Source organism: Ursus maritimus, assembly GCF_017311325.1.
Source record: "Ursus maritimus isolate PB19 chromosome X unlocalized genomic scaffold, ASM1731132v1 scaffold_X1, whole genome shotgun sequence".
Lineage (NCBI taxonomy): Eukaryota > Metazoa > Chordata > Mammalia > Carnivora > Ursidae > Ursus > Ursus maritimus.
The window spans coordinates 89,738,253-89,746,509 of NW_024423319.1; positions in this window are offsets into that span (position 1 = coordinate 89,738,253).

The following is an 8,257-nucleotide window of genomic DNA, read 5'->3' on the forward strand; positions in this document are numbered from 1 at the left end:
TGGATGGAATGCCCTGCCAATGGCAGGCAGCGATTGGAGAGCCTGGCAGCTCCGCCCCCGGCCCGTGACTACCAGTCACGAGGTGGGGCGTGGGGTCGGGGTTGTGGGGGATGACCGAGCCTGTGGAAGGATCTTGAGTGCCCACGGGGTGGGGCCGCCTCCCAGGTGCGGGCCCCTTGGCCAATCTCTAGTGATGGTCCCCAACCGGGCTGTCATCTTTCCCGGTGGCTTGGCTCCGCCCCGCTACGGGTGCAGCTGTGGAAGCTGCGGGGCTGGTTTGGATTTCGTTCTAACAATTGCACAGATGCTGAGCACCTGCTGGGTGGAAGCCAGGCGCCTTCGGGAGTCCCTGCCCTCCAAGCAGGAGTGCCAGATAAAATACAAGACGCCTAGTTAAATTTGAATTTCAGATGAACCACGAATACATTTTAGTATAAATGTGTCGTGAATATTTCATGGGACATGCTTATACTTTAAAAAAAAGGGTATTCGTGGTTTATCTGGAATTCGCATATGACTGAGCGTCCTATATCTTAATTTGCTAAATCTGGCAACCCTGTCTCCCAAAACTCTTCTATCCACCAGGAGTGACGGGACAAGAGCATTACTTCCTTCTTCCATTTGCTCAGTGTTAGGTGAGGGCTAGACCTAATTACACCAGGATCCTCTCTTTTGACTTTTAAGGGTTTTTTTTGCCTATGATACATTTTCGTAAATTTAAATTTTAGTTAACGTACAGTGCAACGTTGGTTTCTGAAGTAGGACTGACTGATTCACACTTACATACAATAACCAGTGCTCATCGTGTGGTTTTTGGAGTAATGTTGTTGGGCTTCGGAGCAGTTGGCCAAGATAGAATTCTTGAGACGTCTTTGGTGCAAAAAAGATGGTTTAATTAAAGCACGGGGAGGGTCTGTGGGCAGAAAGAGCTGCTGCCCTTGGATTGTGAGGAGCAACTGATTATACACTCTGGAGTTGGGGGAGGTAAAGAAAAGGGAAATTCCAAAAAGGATTTTCACATGCTAAAGAAGACTCAAGGGATACTGGAGGCCTTGCTATTGTCAAGCTAAGGTAGTTTTTCCCTCTAGCAAGGCATTAACATTAAGATAGTAGGGAGCTTCCTGGAGGAACGTTACACTCTGCCTGCCTGGAGTATTTGCCAATGGGCTGCAGGTTATAAGGACCTTTTATTTTACCTACATTTCCTTCTGCCATTGTCTCCCACATCAGTCACAAGTTTTTTGCCTATGATACTAAGCAAGAAGTGACACTATGTAGCATCTAAGATCAGAAAACGATGCCCTGGCCCATGACCTTGAAAGATGTTTGTGGTTTCAATATGCAAGTGTAGGAGAGGGGGTGGTTCAGGCAGGTAGCAAAAAGGGTAAGGTGCAGCATGGAGAGAGCCTGTCAGATTGAGCACTAACTGTTACATTTAACCAAAGAAGGGATTATATGGAGGAGGGCACACAGGACTAAAATTTTCAATTAGGAACATGTTTATTGTGAAGGTTAAATGTTAAATAAAAGAACTACCCATCAACTGGCAGGAAATGGGGAGCCAGTGAAGGTGTTTGAGCTTTGTAAAGTGCACAAATGCCAAGACAGATTCGTTGGGGGGGAAAATGCTCTACTGTTTACACAGTTTCCCATCTCCATTTTCTTCTTGGAATTAACTAAAAAAGAAAATTGGAGATGGATTGAAAGCAGTGATCCCAGGAGTTTCTTAGGTAGCAGGCCTACACCAGGAAAAACTTGCCCAACTCAAAACAGGAATCAGCACACTCCCCAAATACTCAGTTTTGAACCTTCTAGAACCCACTGTGTTTACCAAAGCCACTCTCAATTTATGGAACGGAATCTGGATCTCCTCATTCAACTTCAGGAAACTCTTGACTCTCAAATTTGCATTCTCTCAGAGGAGAATTTGCACAAATGTGACTTTTTTAAAAAGTTTTTATTTATTTAAGTAATCTCTACACCCAATGTGGGGCTTGAATTCACGACCCAGAGATCGAGATCAAGAGTCGCATGCTTTTCTGACTGAGCCAGCCAGGTGCCCTTGTACAAATGTGACTTTAAAGAAATCTGAAAGGAGAAGAGATAGTTTTCCATTAGGAATGTGAAATTATTAGATTACCAAAAATGTCTAAATTATTAGATTACCAAAGCATCAACTCTGAAATGACTGCCTTGAAAAAAAAAAAAGATCAATAAGAATTTAATCATTTTTTAAAATTCATTTTTAAGCACAATGCAGTCATTTCTCTTCATATCATCTAAAATTTTATTCTTTGTCTATCTTGCTGCATATCCTAAAACAGGTTCTAAACCAAAGGCCCTGAGTTCGTCTAAATAAACCTTATTTAGGGACATAATCAGCTAAAAGTGGAACAGAACTCCTGCCATTTCAACCAGCCTAAAGAAACAGGAAATGGAGTGAATTTTTCTATTCTTGAAAGAGTTCTAGTACATTCTTATTTCTTTTAATTTGAAGAAGACCAAAAATATTATAGACAAGAACATAAAATCCCTCTTCTTTCCCCTCCCTGCAAGAAAGCCTCAAAGTCTCTTTTATACTCTGTGTCTTGAGAAAAACATCCTTTTTTGAGCTAGGGGTGAATATCTTAGCCTTTAAATCTAAAGCCCCCCCTTTCCTCGGAAGTCTCCAAGGGGCATCACTGCTCCTTATAGCCTTGGAATTCAGCAAGATAAACATTGTAGGAAGCTTTCTCTTTGTTTCATAGATTGAGAGATTGAAACCTGGGGAAGGGCATATGTACTCAAGGTCACGTTTTGAATCGTTAGCAGTTCTGCTTCCTATATGTAGCCCTCCTGATTCAATCTTTAGCGCTCAGTAAACAATCGGTGATGTGCGTGTGGTTAACTTTTTCACTGAAGCATTTAGAGGTGGATATGTGTGTGGCGGGATAATATATGATCTAATGACCCACATTTAGCCTAAAAGAAGCCTCCTCCTCCACCTTCATCACACCTCTCCTCCCAGGCCAAATAGCCAAGACTCCTGTCATTCATTGCCCCATGGGGAGGATTCTCAGAGAAGAACTAGGAAACAAAGATGTCAAATTCTTGGCCCTTGAGTTTTAAAAGGAGATGTGCAGATACAAGATTTGAAAGAATACAACACAGTTCAGTTTGTTTCCCTAATTCTGCCCCCCACCCCTGCCCCATGAATTCCAGCAGTGAGTTCTGAGTGATCCCCAGAGGCAGCACTGAGATGGCTTGGTCCCTGCCAATCAGCCATCAGGGAGCCCTGTGGAGGCCAAGATAATGCCGTGCCCCCAGACCATGCAGCTGCCACTCAATTAAAATTAAGAGTTGCTTTTCAAGGGCCCTGGCCACCTGGCTGGCTCAGGTGGAAGAAGATCCGACTCTTTTTTTTTCAGTTTATTTATTTATTTGAGACAGAGAGCACAAGCAAGGAGGAAGGGCAGAGGCAGAGGGAGAAGCAGACTCCCCACTGAGCAGGGAGCCCAATGTGAGGCTTGATCCCAGGACCCCGGGATCATGACCTGAGCTGAAGGCAGCCACTTAACCGACTGAGCCACCCAGGCGCCCCGAGGGTGTGACTCTTGATCTCGGAATCATGAGTTCAAGCCCCACGATGGGTGTAGGGATTACTTACATTAAAAAAACTTTTAAAAGGGGGCTCCTGGGTGGCTCAGTTGGTTAAGCGTCTGACTTCGGCTCAGGTCATGATCCCAGGGTCCTGGGATCGAGCCCCGCATCGGGCTCCCTGCTCGGCGGGAAGCCTGCTTCTCCCTCTCCCACTCCTCTTGCTTGTGTTCCCTCTCTCGCTGCCTCTATCAAATAAATAAATAAAACCTTAAAAAAAAAAAAGTTGCATTTAAAAAAAAAAGTAGCTTTTAGGCAAACAGGCTTGAGCAATGGAATGCAGAAAGGGCCCACAGAGACCCCCTTGCCGAATACAGACAGGCCCATGAGGCGACACACCTCAAGATCTCCATAGGCCCTAACTGACCAATGGGCTACTTACCACCAGGTGCAATTACTAGAAAAGGGAGAATGCCATGTATCTCCATACCTCCTCATCTCCCCCCTTTAAAAGCAGTCCTCACCCACTGCCTCGTTGCAGACAGCCTCTCCTCTGCTGCCCTGCCCACAGCTCCCTTGCAGTGTATTCGACAAACTTCTGTCTCCTTTGTTCTGCCTCGGGTGAATCCTTTCACAGCCCACACCACCGGCTTCCACTCAATTGTCACCCCACATCTGGGGGCCCTCACCTGATGGGACAGACACCACATTTAGATACCACGAAGTACTCCTCAAAATTCTCAAGTCATCAAAAACAAGAACATTCTGAGAAACGTCACAGCCGAGAGAGCTTAGGGAGACATGACAACTAGATGTAACTGTGAATTCCTGGATGGGATCCTGCAAAAGAAAAAGGAAATCTGAATAGAATACGGATTCTACTTAATAATATGTCAATATTGATTCATTCATTGGGACAAATGTGCCATACTAATGTAAGATGTTAATAATAGAGAAAACGGAGTGTGAGGTATATGGGAACTCTCGTATATCTTCTCAATTTTCCTCTAAATCTCAAACTGTTCTAAAAAGTAAAGTCAATAAAAAACCATAAAGTAAATGAAAATACAAGCCAAAAACTGGGAAGATAAAAGATAAGTTGTATCCAGACTATATAAATTATTCCTACAAATCAATAAGAAAAAGTATGCCTGATAGAAAAAATGGGCAACAGATGTGAACAGATACTTTACAGAAGAGGAAATACGAAAGGCCAGCAAATAGATAAGACACTCAACCTTATTAGTTGTTAGGGAATTGCAAGTTTGCAACCATGGAACACCACAACACACCACTAGATGGGCAAAAGTCTGACCATGCCAAGTGTAGGCAAGAATGTGAATCAACGGAAACTCTCATAACATGCTGGTAGGAGCATAAATTGGTGCAATGATTTTTTTTAAAACATTGCCTAATCTATTAAAGTTGAAGATATACACGCCCTGTGACCCAGCAGTTCCATTCCCTGGAATAAATATGATATGAATAGGCACTTACACGTGCCAGAATATGAAATGTTTGTAACATTCATTTGCTCACTGGGGCGCCTGAGTGGCTCAGTTGGTCGAGCGACCGCCTTTGATTTCAGCGCAGGTGGTGATCTCAGGGTCATGGGATCAAGGCCCATATTGGGCTCCATGCTCAGTGGGGAGTCTGCTTCTCTCCCTCTCTCTCTCTCTCCCTTTCCCCTCCCCCCACTTGTGCTCTCTCTCTCTCTAAAATAAATAATCTTTAAAAAAAGAACATTCATTTGCTTACTATTCGTAGTAGCCAAAAACTGGAAACAATTTAAATGTTCAATAACAATAGAATCGATAATAAATTGTGGTATGTTCCATACAATGGGGTACTATACCACAATGAAAATTAAGAAATGTAAATAATATATATTATATATTTATTATATTACACATAAATATAAATAAGATATGAGCAATGTGATTCCATTTATATGAAGTTCCAAAGCAAGCAAAAAGAAAGTATATTGTTTTTTTTTTAAAGATTTTATTTATTTATATGAGAGAGAATGAGATAGAGAGAGAGAGCACAAACTGGCTGAGGGAGGGGCAGAGAGAGAGGGAGAAGCAGACTTCCCCCTGAGCAGGGAGCCTGATGTGGGGCTCCATCCCAGGGCCCTGAGATCATGACCTGAACCAAAGGCAGACACCCAACCGACTGAGCCACCCAGGTACCCCAAAAGTATATCGTTGAGGTATGTAGCATAGGCGTTCAAAGTCTATAGAAAAGCAAGGAAGTGATTACTACAAAAATCCAAGAGTGGTTACCTATGGGGTGGTAGAGAAAGGGATGTGTCTAAAAGGGACACACAAGGGGCGCCTGGGTGGCTCAGTCAGTTAGGCGTCGACTCTTGATTTTGGCTCAGGTTATGATCTCAGGGTCCTGAGATCGAGCCTCTAGTTGGGCTCTGGGCTTAGTGCAGAGTCTGCTTGAGATTCTCTCTCTCCCTCTGCCCCTACCCCCTGCTTGTGCTCTCTAAATAAATAGATAGACGATTCATAAATAGATAGATAAAATCTTAAAAAAGGGGGGGACATGCACAAGGATTTGGTGATGTTGGCCATTTGTTACACTAGTGCTCATTTCCTAATTATCCATATTCTGAACATGGATGTATGTTTGTGTCTTATATTTTACAGTAAAAAGGTTTTAAAAATCTAGTTTCCTTTTTCGAATCTTGAGCAGGTGTGTCTTCCTTTGGCTCAGTAAGAATCATTCGTATGTGATTTCAACGTATGTTTGGAGAATCTCGTGTTTATAAAATATGTCTTCAGTGAGTGCGGAAGTTTCCAAAGATCGGCCAGAGTTAGGTTGGCATGGTAATGACTGTCTTCCAAGACATCTTAGAGGTGGTATCTCTCATGGGAATTTGCCACAGGACAGAATCTAGGCCTCAGCCTGCCAGCCTGAGGACCCGAGTTCTGACAGTTGTCTCAGAGTCTGACTCCATGACATTGACCTAAAACAATAAACTCGAAAGATCCTACTGCTGAAAATAGCATTTTGTTCACTTACAATGAGATATAAGTATGTGGTAGTCTACATATTCATGTCAACCTGGTCAGTGTATTTTCTCCAAAAATGGAAGTGACACAGGAATCCTAGTTACTCAAAGTCAGCTTAGTGACCATACAATCAGAGCAAATATTTAATGCATGGCACTCTGTCGTACCCATCTCCACAGCTGGAACGTACTCCCTGGTTAGGCTGGATATTTGCGTCAGACTGACAGGACACTAATAAGCCACCTTTTTGGGGTGACTGCACAGACCATACCTTTCCATTTGAGAGAGCTTTCCACCCCCTTCCGTGGTCCCTGCTATGTTTGCTTTTCCCGATTAAACCCTGACTGAGACATGGCAATCTTGTTTCCAAGCTTTCGCAGGCACTTCCTCTCATTGAGCCATGGGATCTGACTACAGGGACTTTGGATAGTCTCTTCAACTCCCCTGAAAAACCTCATCAGAAGCACTGAGTTCTCTGAATCTATGACGATAAAAGTCAGAATATTCATTATCTCTGAGGGTGAGGGAGGTAGACTGAGAAAGGGCCCAGGGGAACTTTCTGGGGTGATGGAAATGTTCTATATCTTGATCTGGATGGTGGTTACATGGAGGATACACCCAGATGAAAATACAACAAGCTGGTCGCTTGAGATTCATGCATTTTACATGCAAATTACACCTAACCTATTTTTAGCATATTCTCAGTTTGCACCTAGCGGATGATCGGACTTAAACCAACATGAATAGAAGCCATTGTTCATTTAGTTTGTTCATTCACTCACTCATTCATTCCTGCGTCCAACGTTGTGCCTTTACAATGTGCTCTGTGGCCTCTGGGCTCTGCTAACTTGGCGCTGAATGTTGGGGAAATAAGCTGAGAATTTGTGTTCCATTTGAGGGGGGAAAGGGGAAAATGCTTCCTTCCATATGGTTCACCTCCATGTTAGCAGGGACCCACGTTCACAGAGCACATTGTAAACACAGCATTGGATGTATGAATGAATGAATAAGTGACCAAATTAACAAATGATGGCTTCTATTCATCTATGAAGAATGAAATGGAGGCAATCTTTGGCTAATGAAGTGATCACAGTAAGTTCAACTTCCAGATAATTACAAAGGCAAAAACAGGGCAAGACTGGGGCGCCTAGTTGACTCGGTCAGTGGAGCATGCGACTCTTGATCTCCAGGTCATGAGTTCAAGCCCCATGTTGGGGGTAGAGATTACTTAAAAACAAAACAAAACAAAACAGGGCAAGACCATGCCTTAGCCGCGAGTGTTTTCAAGACAGTCTCTGGAGCTCACAGGAGCTGGTTGGGATGCTTGATCACCTGAACAGACCCTTCGTCCTCTATTTCTCCTATCACCTCCTCTTCTGTCTTTTCTGCCTTTCCCATGCCACTTTGGACCTATGGGCCACCCCTCCTCACTCTTTCTCGTACCATACATGTGGGACAAAACCCTGATCCTTGAACCACGTGGCTGCCTACCTTCTCCTCCCATCATGGGCTGCCGTCCGCTGCTGTGGAAACTCCCCTACCCCTAGGATTGGCTCTCAGCTGAGCCCTCCAACCTGCCTGACCATCCTTTCCCCTGACCCAGCCACTGCCTCCTTCCTTCCTTCCTCCCCCATCTCCACAGCTATTTAAAGCTTCCA